The sequence below is a fragment of the Biomphalaria glabrata genome, chromosome 9 (genome assembly GCF_947242115.1).
Source record: "Biomphalaria glabrata chromosome 9, xgBioGlab47.1, whole genome shotgun sequence".
Taxonomy (NCBI): Eukaryota; Metazoa; Mollusca; class Gastropoda; family Planorbidae; genus Biomphalaria; species Biomphalaria glabrata.
Window position 1 is genome coordinate 13,240,157 of NC_074719.1, and position 27,559 is coordinate 13,267,715.

Below are 27,559 nucleotides of genomic sequence, written 5' to 3' on the forward strand. Positions count from 1 at the left end.
ATTTTTTGACATGTTATTAATGCATTTGTAGTGTCTCATTTCCACTTCACATTCTTGATGAGAAATCTTATAATATATTGTAAATCTGGGTGTGTATTAGCTATAGGGTTTATATTGGTTGTAGGGGATGTAATACTATAATATTATCCTGCGCATGACGTAATGATCAAAGACAAAAGTGTAATGGAAGTACTGGAAATCATTTAAGAGATGAGAACGATTACAATACTTATGATCATGCCACTGATAACTCCTGACGACCATCTTTCACTTTATTTTATTTTTCAAATGCTTTTTTTCTTGAAAATGGGTGCATCATATATAGCCTTGAAATAAGGTTTTATTTTTTCTAAGAAAGACTATCCTCAGGATAACATGTGGCCTAGATAAGTTTTGCTTTAATCCTTTTTAAAACATCAAAGTTGTAAATTGTGTTATGGAAAAAAAAATTACAAAAATTGTTCAACAATATGAATCATTGGATCGTCTTCTGTACTTACAATCAATAGGCTAACTCTCTTATTGATGTAGATGAACATAACAACACTTTTATACAAAACCTCTATATTTATACATGTTACATTTTTTTAGTTTTTAATGGCATTTAATTTTATTATCAAAAGTGTCATGCAAATAAAAATGAATATATTAAATATTGCTTTCTAAGACAAGCCTTACATATATATATTTAAGATTGCTTAGATCATGATTTTTACAATTACAATTTGTTAGATAAAATGATCAGATGATGAAAAGAACAGGAGATGAAATGACCAGGGGATGAAATGACCAGGGGATGAAATGACCAGGGGGTGAAATGACCAGGGATGAAATGACCAGGGGTGAAATGACCAGGGGATGAAATGACCAGGGATGAAATGATCAGGGGGTGAAATGACCAGGGATGAAATGATCATGGGGTGAAATAACCAGGGATGAAATGACCGGGAACCAAAAAAAAACAACAACAAAAAAAAACAGAGATAAACTGATATTTATTTGAATTGTTGATGAAGTAAGTGAAGTAGGCACATAAAACAGCATTTATAGCATTCATACATAACTAATTAGGCCTGTTTATTTTCATTGGTTATTCGTGTTTTGTATTTTAAGTTATCTGTAGTGCATCTTTCTTGCTTTTAGCCTGAATAGAAACTTATATATAAATGAATCTTATCTTCTTATCTTATGTATATTACAAATGTTACTTCAACAAAGTAGATAATTATGTCCTACATTTTTCATGTCAATCTAGTCATGCATGTTAATCAGTGACTTAAACTCTGCTTAGTCGTTGATTTTCCTGCCTGATTCATGAAACCCAATCCATAGGAATCCCTAATGGCACCAGGGAAGAACGAGTATTGAAGAATAGAATATATATAATTATACATCAACTAAAATCTCTTGGTTACACTCTTTATTCTAGATATTGTTATAAACCTGGTGGTGGCACAGATGGGGGTAGTGGTGTGAGTGTAGTCAGCCGACGCAAATCGCCCCAGGCCAGCGCTAGACGAGCGGTCAACCGTGACGAGCTACGACGGTCAACCGAGTCGGGTATCAACAGGACGGTACGGGAAGGATCGCCGTCGTGAACAGAGCTCATGAGCGTCACGAGAGTTGTAGTCATCTGACCACCTAGAAACGTCGAGCGGCGTTCTGTCCGGTTCGAGAAGGCCAGTAGGGACCCTATATAAAGAGCGGAGGTGTCGCAGTCAAGACAGTCGAGAAAAGGGGCTCAATACAGGAAGGTTCAGAAAGCGGGTTCACGACAGGAGTTCAGAACACGGTCGACTACAGCACAGTTCAGTGCGGAGTACTATCAAGTACAGTTGAGACGAACGGCGTCTTGATCTTGGTCTGTGATCGAGTCCGACACATCGAGCCCAAGTGTGTGAAGTCAGTCCCAAACTGTTGAACCCAGTGCAAGCCCGGAACGAGACGGAGAGGCCAGTGCAAGACTTGATACGGTGGAACGGTGTTATCAGAGAGATATTTGTTATCGCAGAGCTATTTGTACTGTTCTACGTGCTGCCAATTGTACAGTATTGGCTGTTATTTATGGACATTAAACCTTTACGTTATTTTGGAGCCCTGACTTGTCAAGTTCTTTAAGTTGGTGGTGTATGGTGCAGTTTGCAGAGAGCCTGGATAGTGAGATTCGTAACAATATATAAGCATTATAAACTATACAAATAATATCATATTCACATTAGGCCTAACATGTAGAGATCTGTTATTTATGAAAGACTATTTAAAATACTTTCTGAAAAAGTTTGGGACCAGACTAAAGAAAGTAATCCCTCTGTCTTTGTAAAGTTGAGTTGAGACTAGACTAAAGATGGTAATCCCTCTGTCTTTGTAAAGTTTAGTTGAGACTAGACTAAAGATGGTAATCCCTCTCTGTCTTTGTAAAGTTTAGTTGAGACTAGACTAAAGATGGTAATCCCTCTCTGTCTTTGGAAAGTTTAGTTGAGACTAAACTAAAGATGGTAATCCCTCTCTGTCTTTGTAAGTTTAGTTGAGACTAGACTAAAGATGGTAATCCCTCTGTCTTTGTAAAGTTTAGTTGAGACTAGACTATAGATGGTAATGCCTCTCTGTCTTTGTAAAGTTTAGTTGAGACTAGACTAAAGATGGTAATCCCTCTCTGTCTTTGTAAAGTTTAGTTGAGACTAGACTTAAGATGGTAATCCCTCTCTGTCTTTGTAAAGTTTAGTTGAGACTAGACTAAAGATGGTAATCCCTCTCTGTCTTTGTAAAGTTTAGTTGAGACTAGACTAAAGATGATAATCCCTCTCTGTCTTTGTAAAGTTTAGTTGAGACTAGACTAAAGATGGTAATCCCTCTGTCTTTGTAAAGTTTAGTTGAGACTAGACTAAAGATGGTAATCCCTCTGTCTTTGTAAAGTTTAGTTGAGACTAGACTAAAGATGGTAATCCCTCTCTGTCTTTGTAAAGTTTAGTTGAGACTAGACTAAAGATGGTAATCCCTCTCTGTCTTTGGAAAGTTGAGTCGCAGTAATTGGACATGGAAAATGGGAGCACATTCCTCTCATATTTAGACTATTTCCAAGTATATCTAGATCTTTATTCTTTAAATTTAATGTACAATATAAAAAATGATTTAAAACAACAGGCTAGAACAATGTGTAATCTAGATCTATGTGACACCTGCGATGAATGGTACCAATTTAGTATATATTATTAACATAACTAATAAATTCTTTAAAAAATTGTGTGATTTCTTTACTAAAATTCGTCCCTCTCTCTCTCTCTCTCTCTCTCTCTCTCTCTCTTTGTCTCTCTCTCTCTTCTCTCTTTCTCTCTCTCTCTCGTTCTATCTCTCTTATACCTTACTGCTCCTCTCTTCTGAATTATTGGTGATATGTCAATATTATTCTTTCAAAAATATTATATCAAGACTCAAAACATACAAGCGAATAATTATTTGTAGATATTATTATAGAGTGGGTTTTATTGCCTATCTTATTTTAGAGTGGGTGTAAACATCTATCAGAGTGGGTGTCAGCTCCCACGTCTGTGGGGAAAAAAATGGCGTTTTCTTTTTGTTCCAGTAGAGCAGGCGCGAGTGCCACATTCACGCGCTTCTGGGTGCAGAAGTGAGGAAGTCCGACTCGTCAACGGCTAGGGCGAGATCACATGTTGCGAGACATTTAGCAGTGTTTGACTTTAGTTAATTAGATCTCATTTAGTCTAGCCTAGTATATCTACCTGTAGTTGCTAATAGACTTCAAGGGGGGATCAAACCACTTCGTCAGAAATATCAAACAGGTGTAAAAGTAACATTTCTCTTTCAATTAGGTAAGTCAGTTTCTGTTTTTTTCTTTCTGTTATGAGTTTGTCTTATATGTCTGAAAACATCTTTCGGAAACGCCCCAGGCTCTATTAAATCTTTGTCCAAAAGTCTTGCAGAACTGTAGAGGAGGGAAGTGGTGCAAGTGGACAGAGTTCCAAATCAAAGACATCGTGACCGCAGTCCGAAGTGTACAAAGTGTTTGCAATAGATTTACAGACTGCATTGTTACAATGATAAATATTTTAAGTCAAATGATTAGTCTTCTTATCTGCTTCTACGCACCAGTATAAACTGGTCCAAATAATAAATTCGTGGGTGGATAATCTAGCCCAACGTGTAATATGATAATCTAGATCAACGTGTAAGATCATGATAATATAGCCCAATGTGTAATATCATGATAATCTAGCCCAGCATGTATTATGATAATCCAGATCAATGTGTAATATCACGATAATCTAGTCCAGTTTGTAATATCACGACAACCTAGTCCAACTTGTAATATCAAGATAACCTAGCTTAGCATGTGATATCATGATAATCTAGTCCAACGTGTAATGTGATAATCTAGTCCGACGTGTAATAACATGGTTATGATATAACAGTTAACTCATATTGTATCATGATAAATAATTCCAGACTATGAACATGATAATGTAGTTGAAACTGTGGATCTGAATAATTTCGTCCACTGTTTGTTTTACATCTATTTATTCCGTGTTTTATGGATGACAAACGTATGCGTACAAGGGACACAATCATGACCAGTTACTACATTGTAGGCGGCTACATGAGACAATTTTAGTCACCTTGCTCAGTTTATTTATTTATTTCAAAATTATTTTTTTTATCATTAATTGTGATTTATATCATGAGTTTGCTGCCTCACAGATCATAGACGATAGTTTACTTAACCCTTAAAGTGCTGATCTGCTTTGCAATAAGTGCATACACAATTCTGATGTTTAGAGGCTAAACTACCACACGCGTTTTAAGGGTTAATGCGTTGTTAAAACAGATTTAAACGTTTTTGTGATCTACAGAGTTAGCTTTCGTTAACGCGGTAGCTTTACTTTCAAATCATTTCAATGCCGAGTTGGTTTTTTTTTTTTTTGAACAAACTGATAGCGATACTTTTTTTCACTTGTATCCCCCCCCCCCTTTACTTAAAAAAATAAAAAATAAAAGCAATTCATGATTTCCATAACAAAAAAATTAACATCAGCTTTGTACACATAAACAATGCAATTATAGCCACTGCCTTTATAAACAAAAACACACAAAAAAAAAGCATAAACCAAATTGTCACTTAAAATGTAACTATACAATGCTGGCCCTGGATGTGACAAAATATGTAGGTCTTAGCTGGGGCTGCGTATCTACGGGAAATACTGCATTCCTCATTGGTCTTCTTACTCCAAGACAAGCTTTATTATTATTATGCAATGTAAATGTGCGTACGACTACACTAAAAGTGGGATTCATTAAATGAAACAAAATATTTAATGTAGTGTTTTTGGTCTGAAAACTTTTGCATATCTTTTATGCAGTCTGTTATCTGTAAATAATAAATGTTTATTGTGTGTCGTGCCTTTCCTCCAGGAGCTAGCTAGCTTCACCCATCTTGGTATCCCACGAAATCAATAGACTGGAGATCCAATGGTTTTGTTTAATATAGTAACTGATTGTTAAATATATCAAGCTGTGGATACGTTCCCTGTAAACTTTCCAATACATTAACGGTCAATAGAAGACTTTGTAGTCAAGACAAGAACTAAGCTCAATTACATTTGGATGTGAAGGAATTCTATTGCAGAAATTTAAAAAAAAGTAAAGTTTCCCTTTCAGACCTTGCGATCTATAGGGCAGATGATATAAAGGTCATCTGTTTCTGTGGACTACGGTTAACGAGGGTGTCATGTGGCCAGCACAACGACCAACCGCCTTTACTTTCCCCAAATTAAACTTAGGTAACCATTAGAGTTGGGTAGGCTCAGGGGTGTCCTAAAAATCCCGAAATTCAAAATCCCAGTAATCACGAAGATTCGAACCCAGGACCCTAGGTTCAGAAGCCGGGCGCTTAACGACTCTGCCACCTCGCGCCCCTCTATTGCAGAAAGTTGCTAAGTATTGTAACTACTGAACTGCAATTTGCTTTCAATTAGCTTTTGACTCTACAGCAGTGTTTCCCAATCGGTGTTCCATAGATCGCTACGACGCTAGTATTCTGCAAAGTATCAGAGTAATTAACTAGTAGAACTTCAAGTCAAATTATTCCTAAGTAAATACAAAGTAGAGTGTTCCGCTAAATTCTCCGAATGTGCGAAGTGTTCCGTTAAAGAAAAAAAAAGTTTGAAAACACTGCTCTACAGAATATTGCATTCAGACTTCTTGCATGGTCAAAAGTTGAAAGATGTGTGTTTGTTTGTAAAATGTCTTACATGTTTTGGATGTGCTTTTAGATTTGAAGATAATTGCATCCAAGCCCGAACCTCCCTCAGAACGACGAGGGATGGCAGCTGGCGGGAATCGAACCCGGAACCATCGAAATAAAAGAACGACAGTCCAGCGCGCATACTACATGACAAGTCAGGAATCCAATTGACACGTTTTCTCACGAAACGAAATATCAACAAATTATTACTCCGTTGTCATGATTGCTAAGGAAGATATAGAGTTGCGTTTCCTGAAGAATCCATTTAAAACCATCAAACTACCATGAGACAAATATTAATGACCAAATATATAATTTAACGAATCTTTTATTAAAGAGATAACGTGTTGACGTCTGCTGCCTTCGGGTGTCATAAAAAGTTTCACGCTGATTGCCAATAAAAGGAGATATCAAGTAAAAGTGTTTCGAACAAAACAAAATAAAAACTAACTCAGTCCCACTTGATAGTCATTGAATGGTCGGTCCCATTTGATTGTTATTGTACGCGGGGTCACACTTCATTGTGTCCGAATGTTCGGTCACACATGGTTATGGACGAATGGCCAATCGCACTTGATTAATCTAGTATGTTAATGAAATGTTTAGCCAACTGGTGTAAAGAAAAGCAAGTTCCAGTCTCTGGAGCGGGCTATATCTCTAGTTATTGGAGAGGTCCTTGGTCAATGAACGGTTGGTGCTATAAATATTCAATTCAAACTATCTTGATGGAATGTTGTCAACCTAATAAAAAGTTGATTTATATCAAGGAGTCTCAAATTATACACTTTCGTTTGTGCTTTTTTTTTTACTTTTCTACTTAAATTATTAACCCACATACAAAGTAATTGTATTAAAAAATGTAGATGCCAACACGTTTGGACTAGTGTTCTATGTCTATAGTGTATAGATGTGGTTTGTTCAACGTCTGTATTGTATAGATGTGGTTTGTTCTATGTCTATAGTGTATAGATGTGCTTTGTTCTATGTATATACCTTACAGATCTAGTTTGCAGACAGTGTGCTACCATCTGCGGACTATGATCTAAAGTTTGAGTTTAATGTTCTCTTTTCTAAACTTTTAGCAGACGATTTACACCCTGTGAATACCACTAGTTTATTAATAATCTTGCTAACATCACGTGACTACAGCTTTGTATGTATACCTTCATTCGCAGTAACATCAACTTGTAATAAATCCTTTTGCTCTTGAGTATTTTCTTTGGTTTTGTTTTTTGTATTTGTGAAGTATGGTTCAGTGTTTTATGTATTATTGCTACTTAAGGTTTCAGTTTTCTGTCCCGAAGTATCTCTAAATTTTGTGATATCTCAAAATAGTCTCAAATGGTGTCACTCTGATCCAGTGTGCATATCTATGTGTTATAAATGTCACGACAGCCTTCATATAGAAATCTGATTGGTCCGAAATTCCAATTCGCTTTGTATGTTTATGCATTTTTTATTTATTTATTTATTTTAATTTTATTTTTATTTTTTTGCATAATACAGTCGACATTGTGGTCGAGCGAAGATCAATGCATAAAAAGAAACGAGAAAATATTTTGAAAAAACTTTTTTTTAAAAAAAAAAAAAGCTTATATTGAGTGTAATTGTATCAATTAGTTTGGATCAGTCAATTAGTTTTGACCATTCATGTAATTTGTAATATGTATATTTAGACTATTTTAGACTAACAATAATAAATCTGTATGATTAGAAATATTTTTGCCAATTGTTGTTGTTTAGCTCAATTTCATGCTTTTAGCTTTCTCAATGCGCTATGATCCTATCACTTGTCTGGACCAGTCGGTAAAGAGGTGAGGGAGAAAAATGGGGGTATATGTGTTACTGTGATCGCTTTTTAAATGCGTTTATTTAAAAATAAAAGTTGAACGACTTGGATTCAAACTCAAGGTGCAAGTCTCTTCAAGCTATCACACTAACCATTGTGCCAGCGAAGTGCTTAGAAGGTTTTATAGTTATAGTGTATCCAATGTTAGTATCAAACGTACTCTACACAAAATATAAAATTGACTAATTCAGCTTATACTGCCACATCATTCATGTACAATTTCTTTCCCTTGTTCGATATCAAACGAATAATTGATTACCAACTAACTGCATTGTCAGTTACAATAAATAATTATGCAAAATTTCAACTTGATCCGAGAATCAGTTTGGGAGATATAACGTGTTCAAAGTTTCACCATATAGACAGACAGACAAAGTTGAAATAAGCTTTGTTAAAAATTATCCTAAAGCGGAAAGATAATAATATGGTGCTACTGCCACAATTTAATGTCAATGTCTTTGATTCCGAAGATTAAGGATGAGTGCAGTGTTTCACATGACTGCACAAACCCAATCGCGACCTGCATATTTTCCCACATCTCGTGCAGACAAAGCCGTCTATTTAAGTTTGTGGCTGTCTTCAATAATGGCTTTTCTTTGAGTCTCAAATGTTTGTCCCGCAGCCTTTGTGAAAGCTATCCATCTGTCTCTTGTAGATACCATCTGCTGCCAGCTACTTTCTTCTATGCCAGTGAGGTCGAAATGTAGCATGAATTGGTCTTTATAGCGCTTATGGGGGGGGGGGGACCTCTTACGCCGTCCTGCTCTAAGCACGCCAAAGAAGATCGCCGTGCGGTCGTCTCCCCTGTGGGATGTGTCCGACCCAGTGCAGCTGTCGAAAGACATATCACGACACCATTAAACTAGACTTTTACTAGACTAAGATAGAACAAAGTGACATTAAGTTTAAATTTGTGAGATCACATTCGAGAGATGCTTTGACAAACTCACAATTTGAGGATCGTTGAAGTCTCTTTATGGGAGACAACTCTTAATGTCAACATGACGACATACATCACGTGACAATGCGACTAAAACATGCAGTTTATGAATGAACCAATCAATGGGGAGCTAACTCTCAAGTCAAATAATCAATGAACACATCCTGCTCACTGATGCGAATCTGACAACATGAATCAGATTCGTAGCGCGTGCATTGATTATTTTCTCTATTCTTTTTTCCCCCTTTCAGTACTGTAGTTCAGCTTGTAAAGGTATTAGACCATATACTTAATTCTAGTAGCCTTAATAGTCACACGAGACAATACTATACATGTGTAGTTACAGGTACACCTGCTCAGTAAATTTTCCTGTGTCATTTTTATCACTTGACCTTACATCTAAAATGTTTTATATTGGAGTGAACCATGCACTATTGTACAGCTATTAACAATATCAACACTGAAAAACTGACTTGTATGACTAGAGCTAGATGTTATTTATGTGAGCTGAACACGACGCTGTCTACCTACTGGTGGATGACCAATTATAGTTCTTTATCTTCAACTGTCCATATGTCCGTTGGGGCACGCTACGTGAAGTGTCAACCACTCTCTCTCTCTCTCTCTAATCCATGGTGCTCATTTTCTTACTTTCTGAAAGGTCTCACTTAAGTTAGTACTTAAGCCTGTCTCACGTCTTTATCCTGGTACAGTTCCTTGTAGGAATGTCTTAGTAAATCCTGAAGACCTTGAGATGTCTTGTGCACATGAGTTTGATAGTTTGAAAAGAAATGGTTTAAAAGACCTCAAAAGAACCAATCTTTTTTTTTTCTATCGAGTCATAAACTTCCTTTTCATATCAGCTTATCTCTTTCTCTTTTACATATCAGCTTATCTGTTACATATCAGCTTATCTGTTTCTCTTTTACATATCAGCTTATCTCTCTCTTTTACATATCAGCTTATCTGTTACATATCAGCTTATCTCTTTCTCTTTTACATATCAGCTTATCTCTTTCTCTTTTACATATCAGCTTATCTCTTTCTCTTTTACATATCAGCTTATCTCTTTCTCTTTTACATATCAGCTTATCTCTTTCTCTTTTACATATCAGCTTATCTCTTTCTCTTTTACATATCAGCTTATCTGTTACATATCAGCTTATCTCTTTCTCTTTTACATATCAGCTTATCTGTTACATATCAACTTATCTCTTACATATCAACTTTTTCACCTTTCATAAAGACAAGCTTAATCTATTCCAAATATTCAAAAGCTGTTCAAAACCAATCGCTGGTCTCTCAATGATTAGCTGGACATTACTAGTATTGTCTAATACAAACTAAAAAACGTGTATTTCTAAAAATAGAGAAACATTGTGCAGGTTTTCTTCTTTATTGTCTTGTGATTATGAATGCAAATATTTCTTTCCATGTCTCTGTGGACCACAGTCACAGACCTATATATTTGTGCTGTGGAAAGTCACAGAGATACATATTATGTCCTGTGGACAGTCACACACCTATATATTATGTGCTGTGGACAGTCACACACCTATATATTATGTGCTGTGGACAGTCACACACCTATATATTATGTGCTGTGGACATTCACAGACCTATAAATTATGTGCTGTGGACATTCACAGACCTATATATTATGTGCTGTGGACAGTCACAGAGAACGCCAAGAAATGATTTCTGTTTATGTGAATTCATGTTAATACAAAATCTTTCAACACTTGCATATATAAAATGTGCTATTTGTCGTGATCGTATTCTGTTTCTATTAGTTACCGTGTAGAATATTCATGTCATTGTGTTATTCTATGGATGTAATAATGATTGGATACAAAGTTTTAAGGTCTCAGGAGAACAGTTTATAGAACAAGACAATAAAATATTAATAAGTGTAAAAACCTCAGAGAACTATTGAATGTGAAGTAAACATTTTTGGCAAGCTTCTCTGTGGTTATAAATTCCCACGGTTATATTTGCCTTAGGAATCATTCACAGAAATACTTTTTTTCTTCTTCTAATCTTTTTACAGAATAGTTGTGCTGCCAACAAAATGTCTGTCTGTCATCTGTAACGAATTTTGTTCAAAGGTTCACTGTCTATCAGATGTGCGTAGAGTTAGTCCCCTTGGTAGGTCGTCCAGATGAATGTAGTCATTGCCTAATCGAAATGAATGTAGTCATTTTCTATTCTAGATGAATATAGTCATAGCCTAGTCCAGATAAATTTAGTCATTTTGCCTCGTTCAGATGAATGTAGTCGTTGCCTTGTCCAGATGAATGTAGTCGTTGCCTAGTCCAGATGAATGTAGTCGTTGCCTTGTCCAGATGAATGTAGTCGTTGCCTAGTCCAGATGAATGTACTCATTGCCTAATCCAGATAAATGTAGTCATTGCCTACTCCAGATTAATGTAGTCAAATCCTAAACATTAAATTTAAGCACGTACAGGCTATATCCTCAGTTTTATTCTACCGCGTTAAATCAGCAGCGATTTTAGGCACACGCAAATTAGGCAACCTCCTAAGTGTCCAGCTTCTAATAGGACTCGACGGACTTATTCTTTATGTGTTCATTGTATTTATTTAGTTGGTTGTTATTGTTGCACTGGTCACACAACTTTCAGGCTTCTAGGAAGATTTAAAGTAAGGAGGTGACATTCTCATTCAAAGTTTTTTTTTTATTTACTTGCCAGGTATGCCACTTGTTTTTTTACTTGCCAGGTATGCCACTTGTTTTTTACTTGCCAGTTATGCCACTTGTTTTTTTACTTGCCAAGTATGCCACTTGTTTTTTACTTGCCAGGTATGCCACTTGTTTTTAACTTGCCAGGTATGCCACTTGTTTTTTACTTGCCAGGTATGCCACTTGTTTTTTACATGCCAGGTATGGCATTTATTTTTTATTTGCCAGGTATGCCATTTATTTTACATCTAAATACGAATATAAGAAGAATCATGTATTCACGTAGCTATACGAATATAAAGAATATAATATGTAACTTCCATGGATGCATTTCTAAGGATCAAAAGTATATTGGGTTTTGTTTGTTGTTACTGATAGCGTTGTTCAATATTGCTTACAGAAGATCAACCTTGGGGTCAACGATCAGTTTGTTATACTTATTACGCAAACAGTGTAATGAGGTATGTAAACATCAGAGCTAAATGTAAACATCAGAGCTAAATGTAAACATCAGAGCTAAATGTAAACATCAGAGCTAAATGTAAACACCAGAGCTTAATGTAAACATCAGAGCTAAATGTAAACATCAGAGCTAAATGTAGACATCAGAGCTAAATGTAAAACATCAGAGCTAAATGTAAACATCAGAGCTAAATGTAAAACATCAGAGCTAAATGTAAATATCAGTGCTAAATTTAAACATCAGAGATAAGTGTCAACATAAGAGATAAGTGTAAACATCAGAACTTAATGTAAACATCAGAGCCAAATGTAAACATCAGAGCTAAATGTAAAACATAAAGAGCTAAATGTAAACATCGGAACTAAATGTAAACATAGGAGCTAAATATAACCTCATTGTAAGACTTTCAGTGTTAATTGAGGATGAAAATGAGCTAACCAATCTTAGACCTCAGAGGTTCCCAATCATTTGTTGAACACAGAACTTCAATCAACATTTCAATTACAAACTTTTAAAACATTCTGAAATTAATATACAGAGAGAGACAGACAGACAGACAGACAGAGAGACAGATAGACAGAGAGACTAAGAGAAAGAAAGTGAGAGCACATTACGAGACAGAGAGATAAGATTGCTGGTTATCAGTAGCCCCAGTACATTACAACATTTACAGTAAGAACTTTAAAAAAAATGTGGACGTCACTACCTAAAAGATCCAACAAGAAGTCTCGGTCATAAGACAGTCTCAACTATAAAACAGTCTCGTCCGTAAGACAGAGTCGAACAGATTTTACAACTTGCTCAGAAAGGGGCCATTACTAATGCTGGATAACTCCTGGCTTCCGCTATTCCCCAAGCCTCGATTTAGTGAAATGTTGCTGAACACTCGTAGCGTTAAGTGCTTGAAGTTAGGAAAAAAAACGAGAAAACCTAGATCTAGGTTTTATTTCTTTAAAAAAAATTAAAAACAAGATCACACAGAGAATAACGAGATGTTCAAATTGTGTTGACAATGTTCATTTTATTACTTTTTAACTAGTTTTAAGTTTTTGGGTTGTTTTTTTCCCTGATTACTAAGCGAACATTGATAATACGCTTATCGTATCATTTGATTGAATTGAGATGAGTTGGTTCCCTGAAAGATAATTTCCACTAATCCACATATAGACAAATTGATCGAATCACCAAACTGATAGAAACTAGTCCATGGGAGATGTCGCCCAGATAAGCGTTTTCATTGCCCAAAAAATTTATTCACATCATCACTTTTAGTCTCACAACAGGGGCGTAAGCAAATTATGCAACTTCGTAGGACTCCAACTACTAATGGGGGCTCGCCGGGTGTATTATTATATTTTTAATAAATTTGTTTTATTTATTTACTTGTTGCTGCAGTTTACAACTTAAATATTTGTTTGAATGTTTGACATGTTTCGGATGTTCCTTCAGAGTTGAAGATAATTTACTTCCTAGTCCAAACCTCCAGCAGGACGTCGGGTGATTGCAGCGGCCAGGGTATGAACCCGGGACCATCGATAAGTCCGAATTACAGTCCAGCGCGCATACGGCAGCCATTTTGAAGCTACTACGAGTAGATGAGCACCAGTGACAGTAACAAAGCGGGCAGACGACAATCTTTAACATTAAGGAAATGCTTTAATATTAACTTATGATGTATAATGACATACAAATAAACGACGTAGTGGAGTTGATTACTAATTAGATAATTAAACAATAAACTTGTAAAGAAAATGTGAAAATCCTTTATAGTTCAGTGATTACAATGCTATTATCATGATAAAATAGTAATATTCGTGGACTGTCATTTTTATTCCTCAAATCTCGGCATAAAAAGATATATAATCAAGTGCTTTATTTATTTAGACTAATTGCCTTATTTTCACTTGCTAGCCGGTAAATCATTCAAAACAACAGGATGACAAAGACGTCACCACAAAGACGTCACCACAAAGACGTCATCACACAGACAACATGACAAAGATATCATCACAAAGACGTCACCACTAGCTTGTGATTGAAATGACTTGCACACACACACAAATGTGCAAATAAATAGTGTAAAGAAATAAACGGCTTGATAAATATAAATAAATGAAACATTTAAAGCTAAAAACTGCTCAAGTCAAACGGGGTAGTTGATTTCAACATCTTTTCAAGCAGAACATTTTTTTTTTTTGACTTAAAAGTAAACAAGTTTTCCTGTCGACTACAAACTTGAACTCACAAAACGACTGACGTTTCAATTGAAGACCGAGCTAAAAGCTTTTTCATTCAGATTGTCTTTCTAGCATTTATGGGTATTGATTTTTTGTTCTTTATTTCGTTTGATTGGGTTGCCTGATGTCCACTTGTGCGATCACTTCACTGTCCAGTAGAATGAACAATCATCAAGAATTGGATTTTAAAAATAAATGTACACTGCTCGTCTTAGAATAGAGAATGTATTCGCTTGAGATTGTATAGAATTTAGACTTCCTTGTTTCTTTAAGTTGTTGACTAGTGGAAATAATTTACTATATCACGCATTCTTGAAAAATTGAATCTGTTTTTAATGTTTAAATGATACAGTAAACTGGTCATAGTTTATGTGTTATTTTAAAAAAGATAATGTGAAAAACATTGGCCAGAATTGTCATCTACAAGGACATTACCAAATACATAATTTTCTAGACAAATTGCGTTGTTGTTTTTGACCGACCCCCGAAAGGGGAAAAGACGCTATTAATTTTGTGTGGAATGTCTGTCCATCTGTGCCGTTTAGATCTCGTAAACTAGAAAAGATAGTGAAAATCTGACCCCAGAATATTTTAGACCATTCAAAGTTCTGATGTAACGGCTACTTGTTTTTTTTTTCTGAAAGCGAAAAATTTTTTAAATCACTTATGCAAGCAGTTTTTTTTTATAAAAATACATCACTTTTACAACTAATATTCACTATTAATAGTAACGAACACGTAAGAGTCTATAGAAAGGGAGGGTACAATTGTCCATATTTTTAAAATGTAGGCCTTTTTTTTTGTTGTTGTTTTTGAGAGAGGCGTATGCAACAATATGGGTCAAAACGTTTTGAATAAACAATTTCAAAGCGTCTCCGCTTGTGTGATTGGTCTCTGAATTGTCGAATTTCTTCTGACTGTTACACTTCTATTTAGTAACGACTTGGGTAAAAAAAAAAAGGTCCTCAACAGAGACGTCTTACTTAACACGAAGATGATTTTTTAAAAGGTTATGCCCACTACAGACGTCCGTGCGCATCAGAACTTTGAATGGTATAAAATATTATGATGTCGGATTTTCACTTTTATATTTTACGAGATCTAAACGGGACGGACGGACGGACAAACATTCCACACAAAACTAATAGCGTCTTTTCCCCTTTCGGGGGCCGCTAATAGGAAATAAAACATATAAGAGGACATGATGGAGACTACAACGGCGCGAATATGCACACAAAAAAAAAAAGAAAGAATGGTTCACAAAAAAGGATTTCAATCAAAGGCACTTTTGGTACAGTGTCCAGCTTAGTCTTTTTTTTAAAGAGAAAAAATCTATTTAGTATGCATATAAGTTGGACATAATTTAAAACAACGATTAATAAGTACTTTTTTCATATTCTCGCGTGAATTGTATTGGCAACATCATAGGCAATACTCATAACTAAAGGAATTTTTTTTTTTTTTTTTTTTTATGGAAATGTCTTATTCTTGAGGATATGAATGAGAGATTGACCCTATACAAAACAATTAGATCAATTAGATATTGATTATAAGACATCAGTTAGGCCAGGTTCACATCTAACTTCACATTCACTTTCACCTTTGGTCTGCTGGACCGTTGGGGCACCATACAAGATCTGTCAATCTTCTTTCTCCATTCTTCTCTGTCATTTCTCTGGGATAGAATTTCATTCTGATGTTCTTTCTGAAAATATTGAAACCTGCCTTTTTACCTGCCTAGGTGGACCACTTCGGGGGCCGATTTTGAGTTTGTGTTTCCACACAAACTGCCTTTGTAACTTTGATACATTTTGGCTTTGTCATAGGAAAAAAACAGCATACAAATAATTAGATCTTAGCTTTATTTTGTCGGTAATTTGTCAAGAGTACTCCCCTCTCCCCGGTCTGATAATTATCCTAATCAAGACAACTATGCATAAATAAGTTTTGATAATGTTTTTTTTTTTTGGTTGTTTGTTGTTGTTTTTTTTTTACTAAAATGTTTGACATGTTTCGGATGTTCCTTCAGAGTTAAAGATAATCTACTTCCTAGTCTAAACCTCCCGCAGCACGACAGAGAATTCCAAACGACAGTCGTGCTTGCATACCGCACGATATAGATCTATATTTAGTAAAAAAAAAACACAATAATAATAAAGTCAGCCAAATCTATTTAAATATTTAACACCAGAAGGTTGTTTGGCTCCAGATGATGTAAATGCAAAGTTTTATATTTCTATGGCCGACAGTTAACGAGGGTGTCATGTGGCCAATACAAGAACTAACCGCCTTTACTTTCCCCAAGTTAGGTCAAGTACACTTTATACTAGGGTGAACTCAGAAGCGTCCTGAAAATCCCGAAATTTAATGTCATTCTTATTTAGATTCGAAATTAAATTGAGTCATGAGCCAACAACTGCTAGAAGTTTGGAAGAGGTATTTTAAGAGACAGACCCGCTGTTCTTCAGAGGTTTTCCATTCCACGTGTGTCCGGGTGAACTGCTAGTGAAAGCGAAGAATTAGATTGACAATAAAAAGAGTCGAAATGAAAGTCTCTTACAAGTTCGGCGGCCCCCGGGAAATAACCGCTATTAGTTTTGTGTTGTCTGTCCGTCAGTCCGTCCGTCCCGTTTGGATCTCAAAAACTAGAAAAAAAAAAAGAAAATCCATTATTTATATCTTTCAAACGGCTACTTTTTTGTTTTCTGAAAAGCAAAAAGTTAATTTTTTTTTTAAATACACCATACAAATATTCTTTATTAATAGTAAAAAATATTGAACACAAATGATTACAAGCAATGCAATAATAATAACATTTAATATATCTCCGAATTCTGTGGTATAATGTCGTCAGTTGGGATAGCAATACAACAGTTTCAGCAACACTTTCGCCACGCTTATGTCCCTTCCTTTTGTATGTTGTTACAGCGCCTTGAGCCTACATTTTGTTTGTTAACAGCGCTTTATAAATAAAATTATTATTATTATTATTATTATTATTGGCGGAGATGTTTGTTTGTAAAATGTTTTACATGTTTCGGATGTTCCTTCAGAGTTGAAGATAGTTTACCTCCTAGTCCAAACCTCCCGCCAGGACGACGGGGAATGTGAGAGGGCAGGATTTGAACCCTCGACCGTCGATAAATCCGAACGACTGTCCAGCGCGCAAACCGCACGACCAGGCATCCATAGGGTCGTAGCTGTTAATAGTTTGAAGTTTACAGCTTCTGTCGTCTGAGATTCATGCTGAAAATATTGAAACCTTTTTACCTGCCTCAGTGGACCACTTCTGGGGCCGATTTTGAGTTTGTGTTTTCACACAAGCTGGCTTTGAAACCTTGAAAAATATGCAATATTAGTTCTTGTACTGGCTGCGTAATGTTCTTGTAAACTATGTTCTCTTAAAAATTTACTTTACTCTAAAAGCCATCATAAATTCAAATTAAACTGTGGCTTTATTTTTTTTTATAGTTTATTTTGATCTTATAGAACATAGCACTACGTTCATCTTTATCACTTCCAGACTCCCAGGTCACCAAGTCTGCATCAATTCAATGAATTTCTCACGCTGACCTCTGACATTCCCTTGCCCGTAGTCCCCCGACTAATTATACACATCACCTTCGTCCTTTCTCCGCGGCCACCACGCTCACCGGGAGGCCAAAGAGGTGCCAATGGCGTCATCTCATTGAGAAGATGCGGAAGTGATGTATGTGACGGCTGGGACGTGTCCACACAGAGAGAGAGAGACTTCCGGTCTGTTGTTGGCCACCACATTGTGCCCCTGGGTGGATGTACAGTCACCACTAGATGGAGACAGTGGCCACCATTCATGGGATTACTTCGATGATGCCATAAACACTGCCGTACATAAGCGCACGGGCTAGAGCATTGTACTATGCGCTTATGTTTTCAACAGAATGGGAAACAGTTATTTGTTAGATTGTCATTTATTTATACTATCATTGTATTCTCAAACTTTTAAATATAAATATTAAAGAAAATTATCTGACCCATAGCTTTGTTAATGAAAAAAAAATAGCACTTCTTTTTTTAAGGTCCATCTGTATATATAATCCTAGACGTAGCCCACCCATGCGGGACACCACGCAAGCACGCTGACTCTCTAACACACACTATGATTGGACAGGCTACATGAGGCTCTATATGGGGGATATTAAATATACAAACATACAATAATTAATAAGCTTCTTGAGTCCTTGAATTCACTATTATAATAGTAGGCTTACATCTATTATAATAGTATCTAGAAATGACTAGAATCTAGATCTAGATCTAAATATATGTAGGCCTACGAGCAAATGTTTTTATTTTAAAAAATGTATTTAGGTCGATTAGCTATTTTGATAGCTCCACTCAAACTATTTTTACATTCACGCATTCGCTTTCTTATAACATTATTATTTCGTTTAACTGTTTCCAAAACACTCTCAATGACTATATCGATAGTGATACGCAAAGTAAGACCCACGGGTCGCGGCTAGTAAATGGCTAGTTTTTATTATTTCAGAACCGCTTCAATGACTTGACTACTTTTAAAAAAATATATTTCTCATTTAATTTTAAAGCTTAATTTTTTTTCTGTTGTCATTGTTTTATTTTTATTTCCAGAAAATCTGATATTAAAATTAAATGAGTTACGTGTAGTTTAAGTTTTAAATAATAATACTGAATTTCTTTCCGATATTCATACTACTTGGGGACAGTTTTCTACTATTAATATCTCAATTCATCTGATATGATGCTTTGTGATTCTGTGACATTGTTATGAATTCTCATCATTCACATCGACGCTTATGGTTTGAAATTGTCGGAACCAGACACTAAACAATAAAGCTTTTTTTCTTTTTTTCTAAAAATATACGTTTAAAGGGAGGGAAGCTGGAAACAATGCCGCGTGGGTAGAGGTGAAGGGGGATACGAATAATGAGGAATTCAATAATTGCAGCGAGTCACGAGTTTTCAGCGATAAATTATTGCAGTTAACGGACTTGTGGAGTGGAATTCATCACCGCTTCGCTTTCATCCCAGGATAGGATTAACAATAATGATTAGAGAGGCCATTTCTGTTTCTATTTCATAAGGTCGATAGCAAATAATGACTGTATGGACGGATAGCTAAAGTGGAGTTTGGAGATGAACATTGATAGATAGATAGATAGATAGATAGATAGATAGATAGATAGATAGATAGATAGATAGATAGATAGATAGAGATAGATAGATTGATAGAGATAGATAGATAGATAGATAGATTGATAGATAGATAGATAGATAGATAGATAGATAGATAGATAGATAGATAGATAGATAGATAGGTAGGTAGATAGATAGATAGATAGATAGATAGATAGATAGATAGATAGATAGATAGATAGATAGATAGATAGATAGATAGATAGATTTACCAGCGTTTCTCTGACTACAATAAGGATGGGGGTAAATATAATATATCGCTATTTAAACCTGGGGGGGGGGGGTAATATAAGGGGAAACATCTTAATTATAAACTATTATTATTATATGATCACGTCTTAATCTAAATCTTGTTCCGAAATCCCTGACAAAGAATGTACCACGTGACCTCTACTACAAGGTTTCACCCCTCAGCAATAACGCTGGCATCATTAGCTCATTGGTCGTAGGTCAAAGGTCGTAAAAGTGTCTCGTTTTGACATTTCATTGTCTCAGTTTAGAGAACGCACTTTTTATATCGTTCAGTGATTTAAAAAAAAAAACTTGTTTCTAAACATACAGCCGTAATGAAGAGGAGTTTGAAAAGGAATTAATCTACATTAATCTACATTAATCTACTCGTTTTTTATATTCCAAATGCATCTCTTTAGGCAATGAAATATGATAGACACAGAAAATATAAAAAAAAGATTATGTGAGATTATGAATGATGTTAAAGACGCTTATTGAAATCTCGTAGTTGTCAGTTAATTTATGAGAACTAAAAGCAGAAAGACTTTAACATTCCTTTCTACATGCCTTTAAAGTGGATACAAAATCTATTTGATTGTTTGAAATGCATAGTTTATCAACACATCTGTACACAATGTATTCCACAAAGATTTGCCTCTAAGAAGATTCTATTTATTCTGACCTACTAGATTAGTTCTCCAGCCACACGTGCTACAAAGTCTTCTACTTAGTTTAACACTACCGGGGTCCCTAGACTATTTTATGTTCTACTTTATAATACAATTAATCAAGATTTCTTTTGAGAAATTCGTCTAAATAAACGAATTCTCTTGGGTACAAACTCTCTCTACTGACTAAAAGTGTTCCCATGAAATTCTTGTGTTTGAAACAGGTTTCAATCATTAATAACTTGCTTGCCATGTCATCGAACGCTAAAAGTAAAATGTATCCTCTCATGACCTAAATAGCACACCGATGAAGGGTATTTTTAAAATTAATTTAATTACATTATATATTCTTTATATTCAAAATGCATCTCTTTATGCCATGAACTAAGATAGACACAGAAAATGAAAAAAAAAAAAAGATTCTGAGAGATTTTCAATTAAACAAAATAAATGTTATGGACGCTTATAAAAATCTCGTAGTTAAAAACCTTCATATGATCTACATGACATACCGATGACCTTCTAATAAAAACCTTCAGGTGACCTTAATAACACACTAACGACCTTGTCTAATTTTTTTTTTCGGATCGGTTATCGATAGAAAAAAATCTGTACATGTGAAAGCCAAACTGAGATGCAACTAAAACATTCACAGCACTTTTAACATTCACAGCACTTTTAACATTCACAGCACTTTTAACATTCCTGTTTAAAACGTCCGTGGAAATAGAATCCCATGGCTCTATGTCCAGTTTGTAATATTTATAACTCTGGATCTCATTCAGTGTGGAGGAGACAAGAAAAATGCTATGAAATATCTATTACGTAAGCTGAGTTATTACCTTTCCATTAGCGTGAATCATCAAGGCATGACATGAAAAAAAAAACGCATGTTTTTAAAAAAAAGATAAGAATATAATCCTGTAGCTAAAATAACATGAAAAATAAAAATAAAAAATATAAGCTTATATTCAGCATAGTTGTATCAATTAGTTTGGATCAGTCATGTACTTTCATTTGTAATGCATCTAGAATCAGAATAAATCGCGTTTATTAAAAAAAAAAGAAATTGGAAACTCATGGCTCAAAACTTCTCAGGCTTCTGAAGCCAACATTGTAACCACTCTGCTAGTGAAGTTCTTTTGAACATAGAAAATTGTATAGTTAACTATTGTTTCTATAATCTTGGCGTATTTGATGTTTGTATTCACTTAGACTCAGACGACAACCTATAAAGGGGAGTAATTCAGCTTATACCACTATTTCAGTCAAATACAATTTCTTTTCCTTGTTTGAGATACCAAACAAAAGAATTAATTCTATCTTGGGTGTCGAAGAAATAACGTGTCTATCTATTGTCCTAGACATACGGAGTGACTTGATATAAGCTTTGTAAAAAGGACACGACTTAACACAATTGATTTCTATGATGTGCATGCTCAATCTAGATAAACACAAGATATTTACACACAGTTTGAGAAACACTGGTCTATACAATAATAGACATAACTCATATTTTTTCTTTCTTTTAAATAATACAAGCTCACATTTTAAAAAATGTATTAGCAAAAATAGGTTAACTTTTGACGATGTTCTTGCCGCTGGAATGATAACAATTAATGTAGTGTTATTATTTCATACGTAAAATGCAACAGAGTGGCTAATTAAAGACGCTTCTCCTATGTCCACAAGATCACTATCAAAATAACTACGATACTACTAATGATAAAACATTAGCAATTTAACATCTTTGACAGTGGCATCATGTAAAGATCTTGATGGGAGATAATTTTCATCAAATATTCCCCATTAAAAAGCAATGTCATTTTTGTCATGGAGGTCTGAATTATTTACTCTACTTTCTCGAGACTGCTGTCATTGGTTCACTCCCCTGATGTGATGTATGTGTTTAATTTGAAATGTTTTATCACTCCAATGTGATCATTTAATGAGAGAAAACACGAGGTCTTAGACTAGAGGATGTTTATTGAACAAGCCAAATAGAACCATTATTTAAATAAAAAAACAAAGCCAATATGAAGGAAAACACCGCACAATCACTGCCATAAATATATATAAATGTATTGCAAGGTTTATCTTCCTTTCTTTGATACAAATATGAAGTATACATAAATTAACACCAATTGATTAACTAATTGACTATCTTTTCTTTATTGATTCGTGCATAGTCTTCGACTCTATGAATAATTGTTGCAAAATTTCAATTTGATTCGAGAAAGGGATGCGGGTGGAAAACGTGTCAAAGAATCCTCCCACTCAGACAGACAGACAGAGTGACTTAATGTAAGCTTTGTAAAAAAGAAATGTGTTTTCTTTACTAACTATAAGCCATTGACTGACAAAATGTAAAGAAATATTTTCATGCGAGACTATACAAGAATAAGAATGAGGGACGAAGGAGGAGGGTTACGTCCCTTAGTATGCACGAAGTGAGTAACAGGGGAGAGCATTATGCGTTACCTTTTTAAGAGACACAAAAAAAACCTATTCTAATATTAATTAAATAATAACAGCAATATAACTAGTGTTTTAGATTGTAAAATAAATAAAATAAAATAAAATGAATTTCTTCTCTTTCCTTTTTTTAGAACTAATTTGAGTCAAAAGTTGTTTGTTTTTGAAGAAAATTTAAAACTAAATACCTCTCTACCAACTCAATTCTTCCCGTCTTTCTCATGTCTGAACAGTCGACTTTCTCATGCCTCAACAGTCACTTTCTCATGTCTGAACAGTCGACTTTCTCATGCCTCAACAGTCACTTTCTCATGTCTGAACAGTCGACTTTCTCATGCCTCAACAGTCACTTTCTCATGTCTGAACAGTCGACTTTCTCATGCCTCAACAGTCACTTTCTCATGTCTGAACAGTCGACTTTCTCATGTCTGAACAGTCGACTTTCTCATGTCTGAACAGTCGACTTTCTCGTTTCTGAACAGTCCCTCTCGCTGTACGGTCGTTCTTTTGGCGACTTTGACTACAAGATGTCTTGCTGAGCTCGGAGGCCATGATGCACTAATGACGTTCCTTGTAGACGTACCTAAGCTATGCCTACCCCCAGTGTCTCTCGTATGTCAGATTGAGCCTAGTTCACTCCCTTATTTGTTTTACGCAATGAATAGGGTGCTCTGGGCCTCTGGATTGTATTTGTTTTTTTCAAAAGGGAGGAATGCCAAGAAAAAGTTTGAGAAACACTGGGTTAGGCGTCCCTTGTGTGTCCAGATAAAGCAAGATTGCAAATGGCAGCTAATTAAATTTCAGTTGGAAATCCTTTGAAAATAAATCTAAATCCTATACAAATATTTTACAATCTTTTTGTTTCATTTATTTCTTAATCCATTTTTTTATTGCATTGTTGAATTTTTTCCCCATTTCCTTTCATCTACCCAATCCAATGTAATTCTGTCCATCAATTGTCTTTTTAAAAAATATTGTCCAACCACTCTCTAATTCTTCCTTTTTCTAATTGTCTCTTTCTACTTTTTACCATAAGGCTCTCTTTATTATCTCCAATTTCGTTCCCTAATAAGCCCAGCTATTTGTAAGCCAGCTAAACAATACTGATAGCAGCTATTGACCTGGCATCATTACCTCCCCTGCTGTCTCTCGCAGCGGATAACAAATTACTTTTAATACATCATGGCTCTTCTTTTTTTTTTTAGGAGGGAAGAAAACAAGAAAGTAATTTGCATACGAAACTTTCGCAGTGCGCATGTCTTAGAATAGGCTTCAACATAATAGTGAGTGTACTGTCGAAGATATTAACATCCAGCATGTTCTAAAAATGATCTTTCTTTACGAGGCGTCTAAAATAAAAATTAAAAAATCTTAGAAAGAAATTCAAATTCATGACAAAAGAGTTGAAATCATCAACTTCAACTGTAGAGGAAACATTGTGTCTAGAAACTATAAGAGAGCTGTAGAGGAAACATTGTGTCTAGAAACTATAAGAGAGCTGTAGAGGAAACATTGTGTCTAGAAACTATAAGAGAGCTGTAGAGGAAACATTGTGTCTAGAAACTATAAGAGAGCTGTAGAGGAAACATTGTGTCTAGAAACTGTAAGAGAGCTGTAGAGGAAACATTGTGTCTAGAAACTATAAGAGAGCTGTAGAGGAAACATTGTGTCTAGAAACTATAAGAGAGCTGTAGAGGAAACATTGTGTCTAGAAACTATAAGAGAGCTGTAGAGGAAACATTGTGTCTAGAAACTATAAGAGAGCTGTAGAGGAAACATTGTGTCTAGAAACTGTAAGAGAGCTGTAGAGGAAACATTGTGTCTAGAAACTGTAAGAGAGCTGTAGAGGAAACATTGTGTCTAGAAACTATAAGAGAGCTGTAGAGGAAACATTGTGTCTAGAAACTATAAGAGAGCTGTAGAGGAAACATTGTGTCTAGAAACTATAAGAGAGCTGTAGAGGAAACATTGTGTCTAGAAACTATAAGAGAGCTCTTCATGCAAAAGCCTTTATGTCTCTCTTACACAGTCTCTCTGCTTTTCTACCATGTCTCTCCTTTATCACTCTTATTTCTCTATTCTCCCTCTCTCTCTATCTCTTCTCTATTCTCTCTTCTCTCTCCTCTCTTTTCTCTTCTCTCTCCTCTCTTTTCTCTTCTCTCTCCTTTCTTTTCTCTTCTCTCTTTTCTCTCCTTTCTCCTTTCTTGCTCGTCATCTTTCTCTCTCTTCTCTTCCCTCCATCTTTCTCTGTCCCATCTTATCAATACTTGCTTCTCTACCCCCAATCCCTGAGGTTCACACTCTTTTTTACAAAGCGTATATCAACTCTGTTTGTCTACCTGTCTGTCTGTCTGGTAAATGGTTTGAACATATTTTCTCCCATTTCCCTATCTCGGATCAAATTAAAAATTTGCACAATTATTCATTGTACTTTACAAGACATGAATTTAAAACAAAATTAAGTAGTCAGTAGTAGTGTCCTTGCGGCGCCATATTTCCTTATTGGTAAGGAGAATATATCTCTCGAAACAGCCCTGTTAATATTCCTGGTAGTGAAATATGTTTTGGGGGAGAGGGAGCTGTACATATGACCAGCCACATGAGGAGGCACAAAACCCCAGTGCAAAGCTCTCACCCCATGGTTGACGAAAGTGGTCATCATCGAACCACGATGGATGAACTATATATATATATATATACGGCTGCTGGTCTACAAATAGAGAGGCATTGTTTTTTAAGTGGACTACATTGTCATTATTGACAAGAGTTAACAAATGATCAGGCCTCTTGGTCTTAACTGAAGAGCCGTTTAGAAGAAGCATATTGGAAGGCTCTACGTCAGTCTCTGTCTTTCAATATCTCAATCCCTTAGTCAGTATGTATCATATTTTTTTTAAATCTTAAAGAAAAATAAGTCCAGACTTAACTTTAATACCATCAACCATCAACAATTACAACCATCAAATAATCACTAGCATCGACTATTATGACCAACTTGTAATCAATATCTCGTCAATCTTTTCTACTTGACGGTATAGTTTGCAGAGACCAAATTGACGTCGGGAATTAATAATGCATTCATGCAAAAAAAAAAACGTTTAAGGAAATGTAACTCTATTGGTGTTAACCCCATAGGGGAGAACACTTTAAAATTCATTTATTGAATTTAAACTCAACGAAATATTGCTATCACGACATTGCATAACTTATTTATATAAAACAACGGAACTGTCAACAAAACATCCCACAATGCACATGTTGATCGTCTTCTTTGTGAAGAAAGAACTTTCGAGAAAAGAAATTTGTTTGACGGGAACTTATTGAAATTTCTGCTCGGGATCTCACAATATTGCTTTAGGCTCACGCTAGACACTTAAATCAGTGACGTTATTTTATTTTTAAAAAAATTTGCGGTTAGCAAAATGTTCACAAGAACTGTAGCGAAACAAATAATAACTCTGAAGCATTAATAGCAAAGAGCAATGAACGAAAGTGTACGATTATATTTATATTATACAAGCTCAATAACATAATAATATTTTTTTGTGTACTCAAGTTTCTCCCTGTCTCTTCTTCTCTCTTCTCTTTCTCTTTTTTTTTCTCTCTCTCTCTTTTGCTCTCGTATTCCTACGAGGGTATCACTTTTTCTGCCCATCAGCCCCAACCAATCATCAAATTAAATTGTTGAAACTTTCATTCAGCAAGACAAAATATTCACTTTCAAGATCTAACTTCTGTTCCTCCATATCTGTGACAGCCTACCAAGGCGTTGTGTGGCCAGTACAATAAACAGGATAGAAATAAAATGTAATCATGGGACCCTTAATTTGATAGAGAAGTCTTAAAACATTTTATGAATACGGGCACACACTGTGTTCAGTTACCTTAGAGATTGTCCTTTAGATAGGAAGACAGTAAATATTTGTAAGGTCAAGAAAACAATGAACAGAAAAATTTTGGGGAGACCAATGCTAGAACAGGCCTTGAATAGGAAGAAAATGTTTGAAAGTCTTTAAGAAGAAAGGAAGGATGTTGGTGGTAGTAGGAGACAGGAACTAACGTGGAGTTTAAACATTAAGAAATAGTCATTCTGAATGTATTCATATAGATAGGGAACATTTTGGGAAACTAAAGACATTTTCGTTCGCATAAACCACTATTCAAACCCGATAAGACGCCATAAATGATATGAAATTAAAATAATTATCGCACCATGAAGAATTGAAACAGCAATATTTCATTAAAATATCCAAATTTATTGATCTATTTTCGTTTTGTTATATTACTTTCACTGAGATCAGAATCAATAAATTGTTTCCCTTGATTTATTTTTTTTAAACCAACCACTCAGAGTTGGGCAGTTAATAAATCAAGCTGTGTGCCAAAGATTAATCTAGAAAAACCGCAGTCAAGTACCCTTTACTCGATTAGCCCAATTTTCTGAGTAGAGTAATGGTCCTTGAATGCTGACCTCTTGAAAAGGGAAAGGAAGTTGAATTCCAGGAGGCAATACGTCACTGCT

At 35.3% G+C, this 27,559-nt stretch overlaps 1 protein-coding gene across 2 annotated transcripts in view; it reads left to right on the forward strand.

The window, feature by feature from the left end:
• The first annotated feature begins 3,623 nt into the window (after positions 1-3,623).
• The window catches only part of LOC106074689 (uncharacterized), a 103,976-nt gene continuing 80,040 nt past the window's right edge, over positions 3,624-27,559 (forward strand). The window contains exon 1 of one of the 2 annotated variants that reach the window (XM_056039805.1): positions 3,624-3,827. The gene's annotated coding sequence lies outside the window, so the exon portion shown is untranslated. The remainder of the gene's footprint in view (positions 3,828-27,559) is intronic. The other variant, XM_056039806.1, reaches the window with a different exon arrangement.